Raw genomic sequence first — 17,769 nt, forward strand, 5'->3', positions numbered from 1 at the left:
TATTGTTTTTATTACAGTGACTGGCACATGGCTTAAGAGTTGTGTGGTAAATGAATGTCAACCTTATCAGGTACCCTTTGAAGGCCATGTGATTGGACAGGTGACATGAGGGGCACCTAACTTTAGAATCTTAACATTATCATTTGATAAATTAAATTATAGACTATTTCAGAGCTTAAAATTTACAGATACTCTCATCACTTTCAGCAAAAATGGGACTCAACAGGGCTTAACCTACCAAAGATTTGTGGGAGCAGAAAAGGAAACAAATGATTCTTTCACAAGAATGAAGAATATTATTTGTGGGATGACTATGATTATTTTCTCCATTCACCTGCATAATGTGGTGTCTTATCTGTGTGCTTTCCAATGGCCCTTGACGCTGGCTTACTCATGTCTGCTCTCTGTGTAATGTGGTCTCCCCCAGGACAAATTGTCTGTTGTAGGGAGGCTTGTATGCTCTTTATGGCAGCATTTCCATATTTTTTTCATTTCCATAGAAACCTCTCCACTGACTCAGAACTGCCTCTGTTCTCTTAAGACAGAGATATTTATCTTTCAAGCAGTGAGATAGGCGTGACATAAGACAGATGGTCTTATGTCCTCACCTTATAAGACTCTCCTCTTTAAAGGAATTTATGGTGGTCTGCCTTTAGGTTATTTACTTATATTTTGCTCCATGACCACTTTTCTAGTAATGAGTTTAAATATAAGCAACATAAACCCATCTGGAAATAAAGTTATGCACTAGCTTCACGACAAAAGATAATTACATTATAATCAAGCTGTCATTTTTTGAGACAGTAGGAGATGTAGCATGCTATAGACCAATATGTAAAGTGTATAGATTGCTCTTTCGAATATCTTCTGCAGTGGCTGGGAGCACCAAGATTCCTAATGCATACTATCAGACTTTGTAACTGGAAATTTTCTGGGAGTGCCCAAGCATCTAGTTTCTGAGAGTAATGTCTACTAATACTCAGAGGACAAAAGGCTAGAATTAGAATTTCTCTGCTCTGACTTAGAGCTCAGCGTGGCTACACTGGCACTACGTGGGCTGTGCCCAGTCTCACAGAATGAGTCTTAATTTGACTTTCTTAAACCTGTCTTTATTCTTAAGTTACTGTTTAGGTAGAATGTAGAGAGTTGGCTGATACGGCAGAAACTATTTCCAGTCTTCCACTCAGAAACAGGAGAAAGAAAAGGCTGTCCTTGAAGTTAGTTTTGTCATTCCAAAGTCAGTTTTCTCTTGCAGCCGTGAGATGGGTCTCTGGTTTTTCAAGACTGGGAGAGCTTTTCCTCTTCCCTGAGCTCAAGATAGCTAATAAGATAAACGGACACAGTCTACCTCCAGCCATGTACTTGGCTGGACCATCAGAAAGGGAGAATAGCACAAATGAGGCAGGAACAAGATAGAAGACTCTCTAGAAAAGGCACTGCTAATACTTATTCTGTCACTGCTTCTGCCACATGGAGAACTCATCACCTCAGAATAAATATGCTACTTAAAGAGTCCCAGGAAAGTAGGTTTCTTTTGCCTCCTTTCCTTGACACCATCATTATCCAGAGGCATCAGAAAATGCCTGTCCCAGGGCAGCATGACCACATATATCTCCTGGGATTCTGTGAGCCCTTGGCTGCCGACTGAACAGTCACTGACTCTAAATCACTCCTCTGTGTCCCCCAGCTTCTCTGAACTCTTAAGCACTGATTTCTCCAATCTGCAGTCAACTTCCTTCCTGTAGTAATGAATTGTATATTAACCTCATGCCTCAGATCATGGAAAACATCACTGAGTTCTCGGCCAGGATCCTGATTGCTGCATTAGTGCCCCTGTTCAGATTTCTGTTCTCTTCGATATCTCTCCATCTTGGAAATAGTATGGAATAATAATAATATCTAATACTTTTTGTTCACTTACTATATATTTCAGGCCTTGACTTGAACACTTTGTGTGTATTAAATCATTTTATACACAACTACAAGAGAGATTCCAGGACCTGTGGTCTTAACCACTGATTTATACAACAGGTATAGATAGGCTACAATGGAACCTTATGAGATTGGTTGGAGTCATGGTTACAGGGAAGGAATAAGAGACACTGTAGGGAATATAGTATCCTAGGAAGTTGGATTCTTTATGGCCCTACTTCTGGCTATACCATGCCAAATCCAATAAAAACTGAATAGAGGAACTTTTATAATAACTCCATCTCTGGTTTACTTTGATTAAGGCTCAGGGAAGACACATCTACATGGGTGAGCTCAAAAATAGTCAAGCTGGAACTAAAAAGGTAGAAGAGTGGTTAAGAGAAATGCGTCAGACCTGGGTTCAGATCCATCTCCATCACTGATTACTAACGGGACTCCCCTGCCTCAGTTTCCTCATTTGTCAAATGCAGCATCCAAGTCGTGAAATTATTGTAAAGATTGAATTAATTTATATTCAGTTCTTGAAACATAACAAGTACTTAATAAATGTTAATTCTAGCATATTAAATATTGTTTTTATAAAAAGATACATAAAGCAGGAAATATGCCAAATTTATGTTTGATTTTTGATTTGGGCTGTTTTCAGTTACAGACATAAATCCTAGCTCTGCCATTTACTGATCATGTGAACAAGTAACTTAGCCCCTGGACTTTAGCTTCTTTATCTTTTAAATGGTGATAATAATACCTACTCCATACAGTTAGAATAAAATGAGGTAGCATATATAAATTACCTGGCTCATAAGTGAACACTTAAATATCATAAAAAACATAAAAGCACACAACAATAGCTATTATTCTTCATGTGTCAGCTCCAGATACCCAGTTAATTAGGTAAGACACTTATCAGGATAATTGAATAAATTTTATTTTTGGACCTCATTAAACCAAAAGTCCCTTTCTATCTTAAAAATTGAAGTTTTGGAAGATGATCCATTTGAATTGCAATTAAATAGCAGTCATCTAAATAATTAAACAATAGAGTATCTATATATAGCAACTGTTAGACAGTTTTTCTCTATCTATTTTAAAGAATTGTGAGTGCATGCTATGCAAATGGACTTTCAGGGATTTTTTTTATTAGCATAAATAGACTGAATTTAAGTAACTCAAGCAGAATAGACGGTATGAGTCATAGTATTTTCATTTTTTCTTGAATGCCTTGAGTTCTATGGCAGCCATGTTTTGGGAACCCAGTAACAATGAGGCCTTGTGAGGAGATCTGAAAACACGTATCGCAGCTTGCTGTTACCTCAGATACTCAGATGTGCCCTGAGATACACACTCTCCACCCACAGAGTTTAATGGGGATGAAGACATCCTACCCCACTCTATGATACACAGAGCAGCAGGTTTGTCAGATGGGCTGGTAACTGTTCTTTCATTGATACCAAGCAAGAGGTACCTCAGCTTAATTGACTGATATTCTATAGTTAGTATTTCTCATTGCAGAGTTAAAATCACGACTGTGGTCAGGATCAAGAGGTCATAATGTAAGATCAAATGACTTTTATGATAAATCAAAATATCAAATGGACCAGAAATATACCTTCTTTGCACTATTTTGTGTTATGTACCTTCTCACACAACCTTCAATGAAACATTCGATTTATGTGTTGTGAATTTATTTAGAGAAGAAACTTTCAAAATATGACATTACTACCCTAAGGCTTACTTTTTTTTTCTTTTTTCTTTTTTTGGTCTTCCATAAAATCACATGGGAAGAAAAAGCATTGAATCTTGGTATTGATTATTTTATTACTTTGTCTAGTTTGAGGCAGCTGCTGTGAGGAATAAATCTTCCTCTCTCTTTCTCTTTTGCTCTCTCACACTTGCTCTCTCTTCCACTCCTCTAGTCTGACTTGAAATATCCACATGGAAGGTCTGTGCTGTGTCACATGCACAGAGCTCTGGGTCTTTACCACCTCCTTCCAGTTAGCTCACCTCCACTCCACTCTATAAATGCATGGGCAGCCACACCTTGAAACTTACCTTCAGGCTTAAGTGTGTCAACTCCAGTATCTTAGACTTTTAAGCTTCATCTCTTTAATTGACTTTTGTCTCCCATTTTCAATCCCCTATTGTGCTTTAACTTACCAGCCAATGGAGAGTAGTGGAAACGGCATGGATTATACTATCAGACCTGACCCTGAATGCTGGCTGTATACTTCTATGATTGTGCACAAGTTATGTAAACTTTTCACGCTTCTATTTCCTCCATTGTAAAATGGTGCTAATGTTACCCATGTTAAAATAAGCATGCAATAAATATTATCTTTCCTCTGCTTTTTCCAACCCTCTTCCCTTCCCTTCCGTTCCCTTTCCTTCCATGTCTTCCCCACAAAAGCTCAGAGCTCCCTGATACTTCCTTTTTGTTTTTTAGTCATTTCTAGCTTAGTGTTTCTCTCAATCTCGCCTGGACCCTGAGATTCACATTTCAACTCTGTACTCAATAGCTCTTGAGATTATGTCCCTCACATCTCTGCCATACTAACTTTGATAATCCTTAGCCCTGGATAAATTCAAATATCCATTTACTCTGGTTTGTTCAGTGTTGATGGCTCAAATCACATGGCAATACTTTATACTATTTTTTTATTGCAGTTGAGCCTTGACACACTTTGGCTGAAGTAAACTAACAGTCCTTTCCGGAATCATTTGTTAGTATAAAGCAGTTGACATTCAATGGGACTAGAAAAGGAGGTAGGAGGCACAGGAAAAATGACTTTTACAGTTTATCAAGTGTTTCATAGAAGAACTTTATTTTTTAACAAAAAAGTCTATTGACCATACTGATGACCCCCAAATTATTCTTAGCTAACTTCAATAGAGCCCTGAAAGTTGCCTGACAATTCTTTTCTTCTTTTCTGGTCAACTCTTTAACTTATTCTTCAGTCTGGCACTTCTTTTAATCTCCTACTCTTCATAAGCTGCCAGTTCCACTCCAAACTGCATAAGCTGCCAATTCCACTCCAAACTTCATAAGCTGCCAATTGCACTCCACTCCTTAATTTTAGCCATTCTGATAGGTTTGCAGTGTTACCTGAGTTACTTTACTAAGGATGCCATAAGAAAGTATACACTGGATGGCTGAAACAATAGAAATTGATTTTCTCAGCTTCACTGGTGAATTCTAAAGAACATTCAAAGATTTAATACCTATCCTTGTCAAACTCTTCCAAAAAATTGAAGAGGTGGGAAATCTTCCAAACACATTTCATGAAATCAGCACTAGCCTGACACCAAAACCAGATAAGGACATCACAAAAAAAGAAAATTACCTATTTTCTAAGGCCAGTATCCTTGATGAAAATATGCAAAAATCCTCAACCAAATATTAGCAAACTGAATCCAACAATATATTAAAAGGATCATACACCACAATCAAATAGGATTTATTCCACAGATGCAAGAATGGCTCAACCTTTGCATATCAGTCAACATAATACACCATATTAACAAAATGAAGGATAAAAAAATCATATGATTATCTCAGTAGATGCAGAAAAAGCATTTAATGAAATTCAATGTACATTTATGATAAAAACTCTTAACCAAGTGGGTAAAGATGGAATGTACCTCAATACAATAAAGACCGTATGTGACAAACCCACAACTAACATACTCAACCATGAAATACTGAAAGCCTTTCCTCTAAGATCAGGAACAAGACAAGGATATCCACTGTCACCACTTTTACTCAACATAGCATTAGAATTCCTAGCCACAGCAATTGGGAAAGAAAAAGAAATAAAACATCCAAATTGGAAGGGAAGAAGTAAAACTGTCACTATTTGCATATGACATGACACTATATATAGAAATTCCTAAAGATTCCACCACAAAGCTATGAGAACTAATAAATGAATTCAGTAAATTCTCTGGATACAAAATCACTATACAGAAATCTGTAGCATTTCTGTACACTAATAAATAACTATAAGAGAAATCAAGAAAACTATCAATTCACAATTGCATCACAAAGAATAAAATACCTAGGAATGAATTTAACCAATGAGGTGAAAGATCTGTACATTGAAAGCTATAAGACACTGACAAAAGAAATTGAAGAAATGGAAATGGAAGGATATCCTGAGTTCATGGGTTGGAAAAATTAATTTTGTTAAAATGTCCATACTATTGAAAGAAATATACAGATTCAGTGCAATCCCTATCAAAATTCCAGTGGTGCATTTCACAGAACCAAAATAATCTTAAAATTTGTATGGAACCTCAAAAGATCCCAAATAACCAAAGCAGTCTTGAGAAAGAAGAACAAAGCTGGAGATATCACGCTCCCTGATTTTAAGCTATACTACAGAGCTATAGTAATCAAAGCAGTATGGTACTGGCACAAAAACAGAGACACAGAACAATGGAACAGAATTGAAAACTTAGAAATAAACCCACACATATATGGACAATTAATATATGACAAATGAGCAAAGAACACACAATGGATAAAGGATAGTCTCTTCAATAACCAGTGTTGGGAATACCAAACAGCCACATGAAAAAGAATGAAACTAAACCACTATCTTATACCATACAAAAATTAACTCAAAACGAATCAAAGGCTATGTCAGTTTTAATTGATTTATTTTTATTTCTCTTGCCTTGAGTAGTTTCTTCATACAAATTCACTGACCAGAAGATGTGAGGAGATGTTCTGCATATCTCTGAAGTTCTCTTTCTGTTCAGCTCTCTCCTCTCTGATACTTTGCATTAGTAACTTTCACTGCCTTGGCCTTCCTGGACTTCCAGCTTTATTTCTTCAACTCATGGGGACTTCTGGGCTCCACTTGTGTTCCCCTCCCTGTATTATGGCTCCCAAACTCTCTCCAGGCATCATATCTCAGCTCATTTATTTCCTGTTTCTTAATGATGACTTGCCTTCATTGCCTAATGTCTAATGTCTGGAAAGTCATTTAATAAAAAATAGTTTGTCCAGCTTTTTAGTTGTTTCAGGCAGGAGAATAAATTTAGTCCCTATTATTAGATGTTGACAATTAGGCAATATAATACCCTTCTAACATGTAATACTCTTCTAGTTCATTTTAACAAACAAACAGCAACAATGACAACATACATATTGAGACCCTATGTGTCAGGAAGGGTATAGGATATTGGTGACAAGAATATGAAGAACTCATAGGCTCATCCCTTAAAATGCTCAGAATTTATTCTCTTTGTGTCTTTGAATGGATGGATTCCCACAAAAAAAGTATAGGGGAACCCATCTTTTAAAATCCACACACGATTATGTTCCCTTTAAAAATTCTACAGTGCTCATTCAAAATACTAAGTTTACTATACTTTTCATGGCATATAGTGTCTTTGATTTTAGCTGAGTATCATAACTATCTCAGCTTTATCTCCCTCAGTGAATTATAATATCTCTAGCATATTTGTTACTATATTTCTTCAGTATCCAGCAGAGAACCTATCCAAAATAGGCATCCAATAAATATTTGAGTGAATACATTTACCTACTGTAAGAATGGAGAAATGATCAATACAAGAAAAAAGGATTACTTTAAGTAAAAGAAAAATGAGACGTCAAAAGAAGAATTAGTAATTGGGTAGGTCAAATGGTCCAAAAAGGACAAGGAAGACATAGCTGGAACAGGGAAGGAGGGCTGGGATGAGGTGATGAGGATGAGATGGGAGAGTATGCAAAAAGGTTACCAAAAAAACCCTCAAAAAACAACAAACAAGCAAACCAACAAAAAGTCACCCCTACCCCCCCCAACAGGAACAGAAAAAATGTAAAGAAAGGATGGAAAATTTGAGGTGATAAAGGCGGAGGAAAGAAAGAGACATATAACACGACCAATAGGGTAAGGAGAAAAATGAACAAAAGTTTCATTTGTAACCATCTCTCTACTACTGACATATAATTTATTGAGCTTACTAGAGTTATTGCCACTTTATTCTTTAGTAACTCAGTTATAAAACAAGAGTAACAATAATTATGTCCTTATTCCTAAGGATTTAGTCAGTGTAAGTATTTTCTATAGCTTATGGGATAAAGGCCAGGAAATGATTTATGTTTCACAACTCAATTTCTGGTTGAGTCTCTGAAATTCAGATGCCTCTTCCTTTTTTCTACGAAAAAATGTAGTTTAGTTGAACACGATTTAGCCTTGGCCTTTTTCACCCAAACACTTAGAGTAAGAGCTGTGTTGAAATTCATGATACGATTATCTATAGTAAGGCCATGATTCAATGACTGTGTTCACTGAAGCACTAAGATTTGAAACAATAAGAAGTACAATTGCTAACACATCTCAAGGAGAGGCAAATTAAAAATTGCCTGAAAAGCTAACAGTTTGTGATCCTGAGAATGAAATGCCTCAAGAAATGTTCTGGCTATTATTAATTTTAGTTTTGTCATAGGACAGACACTCTAGATAGACAAAACCATTTTCAAGGGAAAACAATCTGGAAATAAATAGGGATGTTTGGAGAATTGCTTTATGGCAGAAAAGACTGGCTACCAATTTGAGTCTAAACAAATCCAACTTTCTCTGTGTGGGAAGATGAGTTCATAGCAACGGATAAAATAATGTCCTTTGTGAATTACCTTGGCCAGTTATGATCTCAGCTGTTTGCCCCAGTAATACCCTCCTTCAAATGACCAGGCGTATTGCCTGGGAAAGTGAGATGATGCAGACGAGCCCTGGTCCTGAGCCTGCAAGTAAAGCCCAAATCCCCAATTCTCCCTGGAACTCCTTGGGAGTTGAAGCTGCTCTCTATTCAACCACAGACACAGCATTCTCTTTACAGAACAACGTGGATCTTAGCAGAGCTCAAGAGGCCCTTGGTGACCTGGCTGAAGCCTACTCACCACTTCTCCCATGTATTATGTGCTCCAGCAACAGTGAACTACTTCAGTTATTGTATAGGCCACACATCCTCTTTCAGACTTTCAAAGCAGCACCATCTCTGTTTTCTGCTTAGAAGTCCCTTCCCTTCCCCTTTCCCATCACTAGGCAGACAAATTTTTATTTGTCCTTTGAGACGTCTCAAATGCCACTTCCTTATCTCAACCTCAGCTGCCCCCCACCCTGTGTTCTTGGATACCCCTACGAGGCAGTGCTCAATTAAGACTCTTGAGGCCCAACCAAATAAACAATTACGCAGCCCCCCTTTACGTATAGTACAAATAAAATACTACTAAATCTTAAAATAAATAGAAAGGAATTTTTGAAAGTTCTGAGCTTTCCCAGATAACCTCAATTCTTTTTCAAAAATATATCACATCCCCCTGTGAAGATCATGTCTTATCAGCCTTTGTGCTTATCTGTTTAAGTGACTAGCATATAGTAGGTGTTCACTAAAGGCTTTTTGAGTAAAAGAATGAATCCTTTTACATTTTATTTGTACTTTAATAGCCTTTCTCTCTTTTTCTGAAAAAAAAAACAAAAAACCTATTTTCCTCACATGTTTTTTTCCTTCTTTATGTAATACTATTTAATGAGGGAAATATTTCAATAGTATAAACCTTAAAATGAAAGGACAAAACAACCAAAAAATAAGGAGTGGATAAAATGTATCTTTAACTTCTGGGATCCAAAATCTTCTTTGTATTCTATAGTCTTGAAAGTCGTTCCTGACTGAAATTCTTGGAGGGCAAATGCATAATTTCAGAATACTCCCATCCATCATCTTACCATGCCTAAAGATTATCATCGTCATCATTATGATCATTATTACAATATACTTAAGGGGAACATTCCAGAGCAAGGAATTATGTTAGGAAGAAAACAAACCCTTTTGGCAGATTGGAAAGGAAACTGAGCACCTTTGAGGTGGGTTGAGAATACTGAGAGCCTTAGAAGGTAGAGGAGGAGGCGGTGGCCAATGGATGTGGGGCTTGATTACAGAGTATCTCTCTCAACTCATAGTGGAGAATGACACCACAGATTTTTTCTTTTAAGGAGTCTAGACTGCTCTGATTCTGCTAACACCTTCGGACTCCATGCTTGAGGTCCTACTGCTTCTCCCTGGATATGAAACATTGTAATAATAAAAACTACTATCTATTAGGGCCTTATTATGTGCCAGGCAAGGTTGCAGGCATTTTACATGTACTAACTTACTTAATTTTCATAAAAATCCTATGGCATAGGAACCATTACAGTTTCCATTTTACAGATGAGGAATCAAGTATAATGGTTGTAAATCTAGGCAGGATGACTCTAGATGACTAGATGACTAGATGACTCTAGTCATCTAGTCACTCTAGATAACTCTACTTTAATCCCTACACGATTAGCCTTGTGTCTTTTAAATGGAAGTTGGAAAAGGCCTTAGAGGCTGCGTAACCCACCTTCCTTACTGTGCAGCCAAGGAGTGAAGTCTGGGAAGGTTAAGTGATGTATGTGAGGTCACTCAGTTAGTGAGGAGTGGAGTTGGATTTGAACCCCAGCAGTGTATATGGTAGCCCTTGCCCACACCTTTGCAGAACCTGAGAATGATGCTTGACCATTAGCACTGTGTGGCCAGGTACAGGAAGACGGGCCAGGGATAAAGATCTTAAGCTGTAAAAGGACTAACCAAAGCTCAAGGCCAGAATGGACTTCAGATTTTCTCACCCTCAAACATTCTTTCCACTACACACTCTGTGTCTCCTGTATGACCCATTCAAATTTCACCTCAAACCCCACACTTGCGATTTTTTACTCATTCTAAGATCTTTGTGCAAATCCTGCTGATGAAGGAAGCCATGAAAGGATACTACCCAAAGACATGCAGCTATGTAGTGGAGGACCTGGGACGTGAACTCAGGTATATCTGATTCCAGGCCCATGATCCTCATTGCAGATAATCAGAAGCCAAGAGAGGTCAAGAAATAACTGCAAGCATTTAAAATTCAACATTGTTTAATAAACACCTAAATCACATTAAATAGAAGTAGATGATTGCCATTTATGCTGCCAATTTGTCCCTCGATTTATAGTCAAGGAACTGAAACCTAGTTCCCCAAAGTCCAAAAACAGAACAGTGCAGTGGGTTGTTACACCTGAGGCTGAGGAAGTTTTACCATATGACTGGGCTGCCAGAGGGGTGAGTCGTATTGTTAAGAAAATTGTGTGTGGTCTCCCTAAGCAAAAGCTGTAGGTGAAGATGGGCTTTGCGTGCAGAAAGAGGGTCAGACATACCACTGACCACAGCAGCTCAGTGCATGAGAAACTGAGAGGAGCAGAGCTGAGCACAAGCTCCTAGCTCGTATTTATTGATGTTCAACAGGAAGTGAAAAACCTGTGCTGCTCCTTGGCCAGTGCTGTCAAAGCGGCTGAGGTTGCCTGAGTGGTTCAGCAATATTTCCCAGCATCTGCTTCTTATAGCCAAAATATACGGGAGTTTAAAATCTTTCCCACGTCTTCTCTGTCAGAACTATAAGATATATCTTGGAATTTTAAATTTCTTCAGTAGAAAAGTATAATTCTAATCATTTAAAAAATGTGCAACGTTTATATTGCAGCAATAGAAATGTACTCAAGTGCTTTTTTAGTTAGTAGAGCATATGATGAGTTAGCTGAAACTTAAAGGTGCATATTCCACGTATGGAAAATGAGAGAGCTCCATGAGCGTGAGTGGAAGAACTTGCAGACCTCTGCACTTAAAAGCAGATGAGCTGTATGATTGACTACATGGGTATAGCAGCAAGTATTCCCTGAGCCTTTCTATTGTCCAGGCACTAGGCTAGTTTCTGTGATAAGAAAAAGATGACCAAAATGCATTCCCTTCTCTCAAGGAGTTAATGGTCTAGCAGAGGAGGTGAGACATATATACAGCTAACCTTAGGATCAAGTCATGATGTGATTTTCCTCTACCCAGTAGAGAACTTAGTATTAGCAAGTACTAAAGGAGTTCAAGAGAGGGAGAAATAAGCCTAATGGGTATCAATTAACATTTGAGCCAGGTCTAGAAGTGGGGGTAGAATCTTGGTAGATAAAATAGGGCATGAGTATTTCAGGAACAGGAAGCAGTCTTGGGGTTTTCTAAACAGATGATTACATTGTCTGTATAACAAGATAGTTTTGCCCTCTCTTTTCTAATCTGGATGCCTTTTATTTCTTATTCTTGAGATTTACACTGACTAGAGCCTCCAATACAGTGTTGGGTGGAAGTGGTAAGACATATTTCATTTTTTTTCAGATCTTGAAGGGAAGGCATTTAGTCTTTCACCTGTTAAGTATGATGTTAGCCATAGTTTTTTCTTATATGCCTTTCCTCAGGTTGAGGAAGTTCCCTTCTATTCTTAGTTTGCTGAGAGTTTTTATCAGGAATAGAGTATTACTTTGTCATGTGCTTTTTCTGTGTCTACTGAGAGTGGCATATAGATTTCCTTTTTCAGTCTGTTAACATGGTGAATTACATTGGTTACATTTTGAATTGATTTTTGCATTCCTAGAATGAATTCCATTTGTTTATGATGTATTATAATTTTATGTATCAGTGGATTCAACTTGTTAAAATTACGTTAAGATTTTAGCATCAATGTGGATAAAGAATACAGTTTTCTTTTTTGTAATATCTTTATCTGGTTTTGATATCAGGATAATATTGGCCTTATAATAAATTCCTTCATCTTTGATTTTCTGGAAGAATATGTTATAGAATTTGTATTATTTTTTTCCTTAAACATTTGGTAAAATTCATCAGTAAGTCATCTGAACCTAGAGTTCAGTTTTCTTTGTAATGGTATTTTTAATTGAAAACTCAATTGCCTTAAGTTTATTGGAGGCGGGTTGATTTTTTTGAGGCTTCCTTTTAAACTTAGTTAGGTGGGACCTGGGAAACATTTAGTATAGGGCTAACTTTGCCCCACTTCTGAGGTAATACCCTCTCCCCAGTGCCCTGTGAATTATGAGTTATTACACTCTAGCTGATGAGAAGATGAATTATTCTCAGCCTTGTGTGTACTCTAAGAATTATGTATTTTTATTCTCTTGGTTGATTTTTTCCTGATTCTTGCGTAGTTTCCTCACACACGTGAGCTGCTCAGTAATCAGGACCCTTTGCATATCTTTAGAGCCCTTTCTCTATGCAGGTCTCTCTTCTCTGGTGCTTTGCTTTGTTAACCCTAGACACCCTGACTTTCCCAGGTCCCACCTCCACCTCCTCTACTCAGTGAATTTGCTGGGTTCTACTTGTCTTCCCCCTCCTTATGATTCAGTCTAGAAACTCTCCCCAGGAAGTAAGCTAGGGAAATCATGTAACTCACTTGCTTTTCCTCCCCTCTCTCAGTGGTCACTGTTCTGTACCACCTGATATCTAATTCTGACAGCTGATACTAAGTGTATTTTGCCTGGATTTTTAGTTGTTTTGGATGAGAGGATAAGTCCAGCTCTCATTACTTTATGCCACCTGGAAATGGAAGTTCCAGTGTTCTTTCTACGCCTAAATGCCACTGCTAAGGCATTTTTAAAAATTGAGGTATAATTGACGTGTGACATTATATTCATTTCAGGTGTGCAACATAAAGGTTTGTTATGTGTATTTATTATGAAATGATCACCACAATAAACCTAGTTAACATCTATTACTATACATAGTTTCAAATTTTTTTTCTTGTGATAAGCACTTTTAAGGTCAATCTACTCTCTTAGCAACTTTGAGATATGCAATACAGTATTAGTAACTATAATCACCATGTTGTACATCACATCCCCATGACTCATTCCAAGACATATGGACACATTTTCATATGTACCTGACTGTGATATGATTTTGAGACTAATATCAGTTCTTCAGCTTTAACCTAAGTTACCTAATAGTCCTAGCCTAAATCGTCTTGTTTCCTTGTAAATACATGGTTGGGCCAGAACCGTGACATTAAACTTTTTATCTTCTTCACAGAGGAAGTAAAACTACAGAGATTCTCTCTGGGAGTGATTCTCAATAAGTGGGGAGGAGATGGGCATTCATTATCTTTAAGGGATGGGATGAAGGGGATTATGTACCTTGGAAAATGGGTCTTTAGTGGGACGTGCCGTTCTCTGAGCCAACACTTTCTGGAGTAGATGACTCAGTTCTATGAACATCTGTTGAGCAACTTGAATATATATGGAGCCATGTTTAGGTCTGTGAGAAGAGCAAGTATTAGTAAGACTTGTTTCATATCCCTAAGTAGTGTAGAATATATGTGATAATATCAAAGTTCTAGTTCTAAAAATGGTTGGGAAAGTATTATATCAGTTGGGATACTGTGTAATTTGTGTTAAAATACTAGAACATATTGCATTAATAAAGTTTCTTTCTAGGATCCCAGATTTTAAAAAGCACAGAAATCCAAGGGGTACACGTTATGGCATTTTGCATTGCCAACTAAAATCTGGAAGAGTTCCTTAGATCTCTGGGAACTGATAGACAATTTAATCCATGGAAAATGTTTATAGATTTTTGTATTTCTATATTTTATAAATTTATTTTCAAAATACTTCTAAATCTTAAACTAAATCTTTGATATATTTCTTAAATATATCAAAAGTATATTTACACATGTTTAGTGGAAATTCACAGTCAATGATATTTATTCATAATTCATTAATGCAAACACAGGAAATAATTTGTTTGTATTATGCCTTAGAGACAGGTAGATATTGACACCAGTTTCCCCAATGAACTAGAATAGTTCAGTAATTTTCCCACTTAGTAGACTTTTTATTTCTTACCTACATGCATTTAATACAATTAATGCATTTATGGATTAGCCGTCCTAGACTGTGAAACAGTTGTTCCAGAAATCCCACTAATCACTAATTACTGTAGATCCTTTCTGGAAAATCATTTTCAATGTGCAGACCCAGGGGCTTCTAATCTGGTTAAAGGATTTCCAAGTGGGATATTCACTGCCTCAGCCAATCTGTACAAACTGATGATGATGTAACTAAGTGGCACTGAAATGTAATCAAAATCATACGCACATAAACAGAGACTTGTGGATTTATACACATTTTCTGGATGTGAATGAAAAGAATTGTTGAAGTGTGAGCTGGCAACAGACCAGCTTTGCAATCTTACCCAAACTCCTTACTTTCTCTTGCTTTACTATACAAGTATATAGTTTGCACTATATTCTGATTTCTGTTTTACGTTTTTCAGTTTTTCTTCATAAACAAGATGTCTTACCTGATACAAGAGGAGAGTTTAGCTCCTCAGGAAAACTAAGGCTAATTCTGTGCTGTGACCATGGGTCAAATACAGCAAATATAATACTTGGTACATGCTGTCCTATGGCCAGAAGATGAAGATTTCCTATCCTCAGTGTGCATTTGAATTACACAAAGAAGTTGTTAAATGCAAATTTTCCATCCATGTCTCAAAAGATTCTGATTCAGTAGGTGTGGGGTGAGGTGCCCAAACTTGCATTTTTAACAAATTTTTCAAGTGATGCTAATGAAGGTCCATGAAGGATTTTGGACCATTATAAAAGAAATACTGGAATAAAACTTGGTTTTCCAAACTCTCCTCACTGCTCTATACTACCTTTGTTTAAAATCCAAATGTTTTCTTTTTTCAAACAAACAAACCAAAACCAGATGGTAGTATTCACTCTTTGATATTTTAATTAATAAAAAGTCTTCTTTCGGGGGGACCTTCAAGATGGTGGAGGAGTAAGACATGGAGATCACCTTCCTCCCCACAAATACATCAGGAATACATCTACGTGTGGAACAACCCCTACAGAACACCTACTGAATGCTGGCAGAAGACCTCAGACTTCCCAAAAGGCAAGAAACTCCCCACATACCTGGCGATGTGGCTGACAGGGTCTTGGTGCTCCAGCCGGTCTCAGGCCTGAGCCCCTGAGGTGGGAGAGCTGAGTTTGGGACATTAGCCCACCAGAGACCTCCTGGCTCCACATAATATCAAACGGCAAAAGGTCCCCCAGAGATCTCCGTCTCAACACTAAAACCCAGCTCCACTCAACAACCAGCAAGTTACAGTGCTGGACACCCTATGCCAAACAACTAGCAAGACAGGAACACAACCCCACCCATTAGCAGAGAGGCTGCCTAAAATCATAATAAGGTCACAGACACCCAAAACACGCCACCGGACGCAGTCCTGCCCACCAGAAAGACAAGATCCAGCCTCATCCACCAGAACACAGGCACTAGTCCCCTCCACCAGCAAGCCTAGACAACCCACTGAACCAAACTTAGCCACTGGGGGCAGACACCAAAAACAACAAGAACTACGAACCTGTAGGCTGTGAAAAGGAGACCACAAACACAGTAAGTTAAGCAAAATGAGAAGACAGAGAACTGCACAGCAGATGAAGGAGCAGGTAAAAACCCACCAGACCAAACAAATGAAGAGGAAATAGGCAGTCTACCCGAAAAAGAATTCAGGGTAATGATAGTAAAGATGATCCAAAATCTTGGAAATAGAATTGAGAAAATACAAGAAACGTTTAACAAGGACCTAGAAGAACTAAAGAGCCAACAAACAATGATGAACAACACAATAAATGAAATTAAAAATTCTCTAGAAGGAATCACTAGCAGAATAACTGAGGCAGAAGAACAGATAAGTGACCTGGAAGATAAAATAGTGGAAATAACTACCACAGAGCAGAATAAAGAAACAAATGAAAATAATTGAGGACAGTCTCAGAGACCTCTGGGATGACATTAAACTCACCAACATTCGAATTATAGGGGTCCCAGAAGAATAAGAGAAAAAGAAAGGGACTGAGAAAATATTTGAAGAGATTATAGTTGAAAACCTCCCTAACATGAGAAAGGAAATAGTCAGTCAAGTCCAGGAAGCACAGCTAGTCCCATACAGGATAAATCCAAGGAAAAACACGCCAAGACACATATTAATCAAACTATCAAAAATTAAATACAGGGGCTTCCCTGGTGGCGCAATGGTTGAGAGTCCGCCTGCTGATGCAGGGAACATGGATTTGTGCCCCGGTCTGGGAGGATCCCACGTGCCACAGAGCAGCTGGGGCTGTGAGCCATGGCTGCTGAGCCTGCGTGTCTGGAGCCTGTGCTCCACAACGGGAGAGACCACAACAGTGAGAGACCCGCGTACCGCAAAAAAAAAACAAAAAACAAAAAACAAAAAACAAAACTCATGTACCACAGTGTTCATTGCAGCTCTATTTACATGGAAGCAACCTTAGTGTCCAGCAACAGATGAATGGATAAAGAACATGTGGCACATATGTACAATGGAATATTACTTAGCCATAAAAAGAAACGAAATTCAGTTATTTGTAGTAAGGTGGATGGACCTAGAGACTGTGATAAAGAGTGAAATAAGTCAGAAAAAGAAAAACCATATGCTAACACATATATATGGAGTCTAAAAAAAAAAAAGAAAAAATGGTTCTGAAGAACCTAGGGGCAGGACAGGAATAAAGATACAGACATAGGGAATGGCATTGAGGACACCTGGAGGGAGAAGGGTAAGCTGGGACGAAGTGAGAGATTGGCATGGACATATATACACTACCAAATGTAAAATAGATAGCTAGTGGGAAGCAGCCACGTAGCGCTTGGAGATCAGCTCGGTGCTTTGTGTCCACCTAGAGGGGTGGGATAGGGAGGGTGGGAGGGAGATGCAAGAGGGAGGAGATATAGGCATATATGAATATGTATAGCTGATATACTTTGTTATGAAGCAGAAACTAACACACCATTGTAAAGCAATTATACTCCAATAAAGATGTTAAAAAATAAAATAAAATATATTTGGAAGAAAAGAAAGAAGTCTTCTTTCTCCTTTTCCATACCTTACACATTCCCA

This window comes from Mesoplodon densirostris, chromosome 5 (genome assembly GCF_025265405.1).
Source record: "Mesoplodon densirostris isolate mMesDen1 chromosome 5, mMesDen1 primary haplotype, whole genome shotgun sequence".
Classification (NCBI taxonomy): domain Eukaryota; kingdom Metazoa; phylum Chordata; class Mammalia; order Artiodactyla; family Ziphiidae; genus Mesoplodon; species Mesoplodon densirostris.